Below are 4,968 nucleotides of genomic sequence, written 5' to 3'. Positions count from 1 at the left end.
TTATGATAATCATACTCCGTTGGCACGCGTGAAAAGTTTATTTTAATGATTTGGCTGATTTTGGCACCCACACTTAAAAAGGTTGCCCAGCCCGGTTCCAGTGTCTAGTAACACTTTAGCTGGTTATGGTGTCTGTTCATGTCCTTTATGCTTGTTATGTATAATGGAGAATTCAGTCATATGAACATAAAAATGGAGGAGACTGCAAGAGACCATAAGTCCTACACTAGGCAGTTCCGTGTCCATTATCACCTATCATTCCCATCCATAAAGTTATCTAACCTTCTCTTAAAATAACTAATAGTTTCAGCGATAACTACATGGTTACTAAGTTTATTCCATTTTTAACCACACTGTTGGTAAACCAGTTCTTCGTTCTGAAGCCTAGACTTGTCCAATTTAAATCCATTTCTATGAGTCCTGTCAAAGACTTGGAACTACATGTCCAGTGCTTACTCACATTCAGTGACACTCTACCCTACAAGCACACGAGGCAATGTGGTTGAACCTTTATGTGACGATGATCCCATTGGGACGCCCATGGGTGCACTGGTCATGGCTAATTCGAAAGGTTGTGACAGCAGAACCTCATCTTCTTGCCACACAGATCTGGTGGACTAGGAGCACAATGATCGAATTTCTCTTAACATCCAACTATGCGACTTGAAGGGGATGACTCATGAATCACACTTTCCTGGTGACGAAAGTACCAAATCCCAAATTTGTGATCCACTGTGTTGCTCAAGTATCCAACCGTATTGCCATGCCCGCACCTATTAATGCGACTCGAAGTAGCCTCTTAGGTAAGTGTCGACATCGTGGGTCAAAGACCTCACATTGGTTCGCTCTTCAAGAGCGGGAAATCTCCGAACTCAGCCAAAGAACATGCTTTGAGATGTCCAGCAAACACCTTGATGAGGAAGAAGACTGCTGTTCCCTTGAGACCCGGCCAAGACCGGGAAGTCTCCGAACTCAGCCGAAGAACATGCTTCGAGATGTCCAGCAAAGTCTTTGATAAAGAAGAAGACTGCTGTTCCCTTGAGACCCGGCCAAGACCGGGAAGTCTCCGAACTCAGCCGAAGAACATGCCTCGAGATGCCCAGAGAACTCCTTGATAAGGAAGAAGACCAATGGTTCCCCCGAGACCGGCCAAGAGAGGGAAGTTCTCCGAACTCAGCCGAAGAACATTCTTCGAGATGCCCAGAGAACTCCTTAATAAGGAAGAAGCCCGATGGGTCCCTCGAGACCCGACCAAGAGCGGGAAGTCTCCAAACTCAGCCGAAGACTATGTTTTGAGTTGTCCAGCGAAGTCCTTGAAGATCGATTGTTCCTTCGAGACACTACCAATGTCTTTGGTTCAAAGTCAAACCCTTTGGGTTTACAACAGCTGTTCAAGATTGTCCACAATTATAAAAACGCCAGTATACCAGATACCATCACAACCAACAATGTGGATATTTCTTCTCAAACCTCAGGTACAGGAGAGGAGGAAATAGGCAAGAATTTATTTACCAATAGAATGGGTGACGAATGTAATAGACTTAGTATCCATGTAGTGAGCTCTGAAACTATTGGTTGTTTTAAGAGAAGATAGAATAACTTTTTGGATAGGGAGGACAATTGGTAAGGAACATGGAAGTGCCTAGTGTAAGCCTTATGGTCTCCTGCAGTTTCCTCCACTCTTATGTTCTTATGGAAATATACCAAAACAACCAACCCTGTCAGGGCAAGAGTCAATGGTTCACTACCAAAGAGGACCAATTCGCCCCCTTGGAATACTTCAATCTAGCTGATGTCAGACGATTCCATTCGGTTTAGAGGAACCCTATGGGTAGTAAATGGATAAGAGTGGGTTTGCAGATCCATTTGGTCTATGGATAAAGTCTCATTTATCATCTAATATTCAGAAAATCATGGTTAATGCCATCCTTGGCTTAGGTTCCACTGTTTACTCAAGTACTCAAGTACGCCATTCGTTTCCGATTCTTTCTGCGAGAGTTCGATAAGAAACGTGAAAACGGTTGACCCCCTTTTCGAGTATCGCAGCCCTTCCGGCCGAGCAGGTTAGAGCGTCACTACTTGCGGTGGAGGTTGAAGTGACGGTAGTTCGAAATACTGCTGCCAGCGAGTTGGACCAAGGGTATGTTTCATGAAAGTCCACGCTACAAAGTCCTCTGTAAGGGGCACCGTCCTTAGCCTCCTGACAGGGAGAATTTGCGACGTTAAGCCGAATCAGTGACGGTCCTTCAGAAACCACAGAAGTAATGAGAGAGAACCCTTAGGGAAGTATTCGTGGAGTGGCTGTCGCCCTCACTCGACGAATTCTTTCACTTCGGAATTCCGAAGAATGTGTAGTATTTGGCCCTGTTCACACTAGCGGTTTGAACCGCGCGGAAACCGCGGCGGTACCGCATGGTCAAGGAAAAACTTCGTGGTTGTGTGTGAACACCTCCATCGAGCTACACAGTAATTGAACCGCCGCGGTTGAAATCTCCAATGTGAACAAGGCCTTTGTCTTCGCTGTGTGTGTGTGTGTGTGTGTGTGTGTGTGTGTGTGTGTGTGTGTGTGTGTGTGTGTGTGTGTGTGTGTGTGTGTGTGTGTGTGTGTGTGTGTTTGTGTGTGTGTGTGTGTGTGTGTGTGTGTGTGTGTGTGTGTGTGTGTGTGTGTGTGTGTGTGTGTGTGTGTGTGTGTGTGTGTGTGTGTGTTGCTCTACATTTAATAATATTAAACTCCATACCATTGAGCTGGCTTGTCTCAATCTACTACCCTTCAATAATTAATCAGATGATTCGAATGACCATTTGCTAAATCCCACAAACTTCCGTATAATTACCCCCTTGTTCGAAAGGATTTCTTCCAGTCTTCTCTTTTTCTGAATGAGAGGACGGAGAGAGGGGTGGGGGTCGCCGATTAAGTGAAACGGCCCTACTGCATTGCCTCTGACCCAGGGGGGCAGTGGACGGGATACAGGGATGACCCGTCATCCATGAGGAGCTAAGGTGAGAGGGAGGTGGATGGGGGTGGAATGAGTGGGAGTGAAATGGGTGAGAGTGGGTATGCCTTTTGATTTGGCTACCTCCCCCTTAAGGGGGATAAAAGACTTTGGTTTACAAATAGACAGACCTTCTTTGATATCTAAAGGAAGTTGAGATTTTTAAATAAATATCAATCTATGATTCAAATCTGTAACGAAGATCATACACAGAAGTGTATGCTGAAGACACTGAGCAATAAAGTTTTTGAAACAATTATTATTATTATTATTATTATTATTATTTTTTTTTTTTTTTGCCTTTGTTATCTCTACTCACTATCTCACAAGCCTCTCACGGCCACAACCTCACACTCTCTCCCTCAGGACGTTCACCTCCCTTTCTCACATCCCAAAGATCCTTACATTATTTCTTTTGGATTAATAAGCTATACCGCTGGGATTCGAACCATCTACAGTGCGATAATTTACCACAGGACAATGACGTTACCGTTGTACCACGCTGATCGTATAAAAGGAACGAACTGGGACTGGACCTGAACCATTCCCGAATAACACTCGCATGGTACAGTATATGATTTTAATTTCATCGAGTCTCGGATTCATTCACCCCCCCCCCCCACAGTACATTTTCTCTCCCATTACCTCCCTTCCTCCCCCCCCCACCTTCTCCCCATCTCTTCCCGGTGGGAGAGTGACCTGGGTGACCTAACCCACCCCTGTATAGATACATCAAGTTCACCCCTGGAATAAACCCCAATTAATTATCAGTGACCTGTAAGAGTGGTTAATATTTCCATCTTAGCCAATTTGACATGTCCAATTAATAATATTTTACTCAGACAACGTGTACGCGCGCACACATACACACACACTGTCACCAACATAGTCAGGACAGCGTCTTACAAACTGTATATCCTGAGCAGATTAAAATAATTAGGAACACCTACAACTGAGCTACAGGAGGTCTACAAGACTTTCATACTCCCCACCCTCATGTATGCCTCACCAGCCTGGTCCAGCTCACTCACCTTCACACAGAGACAAAAGTTGGAGAGGGTACAAAAGAGAGCGTGCAGGATCATCCTGGGCGTGGAGTACAGCAGTTACGACCACGCTCTTACCACCCTCACTCTATCTAGGGTGTCACAACGACACGGTGAGGCACTAAAAAAAATTGGGGAAAGCCTGCTTTCCCACCCTAGACACCGTCACTTCCTCCCTCCCGATGGTCCACCAACTCGCCACGCCACTAGACACAGAAATAGGCTCGTACCAATCAAAGCGCCAAGGACTGACCGCTACAAAAACAGTGCCATCCCATCCATTGTGCACATAATGAACTCCATGTAAACTTGTACCGTGTATATACTCTAAGTTTTATATTTTTAATCAGCTTTTGTAATGTATTATTGTCAGTGTACTACTACAATCAAAATAAACCTTTCATTATTATTATTATTATTATTATTATTATTATTATTATTATCATTATTATTACACTCACACACATGACTCTCCACCACGCCACGCTACCAGATACAACAACAAACTTGTGCTCATCGGAGTGCCGAGGACTGACTGCTACAAGAAAAGCGCTTTTATATCCATAGTGCACATCACTAATTCAATTTAATCTAGTCCTAGATCTAGTTCAAACTGTACATTTTAAATGTATCACTTTAAGTTTATCCTTTTTAACTCAATAAACCGATTATTATATATTACTATTACACACACGCACGCACACGCACAGAGACACACACACACACGAACAAATAATGAAAAAATCTAATACAATGGATTCCTACTACATGTACACACTAACATTACACTAACCTACTCTGGGGATTCACTAAGATATACTTCACCATGACTGGGGTGCCTGACTGTGTGTCAGAGTATAACCTACCCTCGGACCTCCAAGGTTTGCCCTACTAAGGGGGAGGAGTGAAGAAATACTGTCTACAGTACA

This window comes from Oratosquilla oratoria, chromosome 27 (assembly GCF_046742065.1).
Source record: "Oratosquilla oratoria isolate Oo_2021 chromosome 27, ASM4674206v1, whole genome shotgun sequence".
Classification (NCBI taxonomy): domain Eukaryota; kingdom Metazoa; phylum Arthropoda; class Malacostraca; order Stomatopoda; family Squillidae; genus Oratosquilla; species Oratosquilla oratoria.
This window is presented reverse-complemented; position numbering follows the sequence as displayed.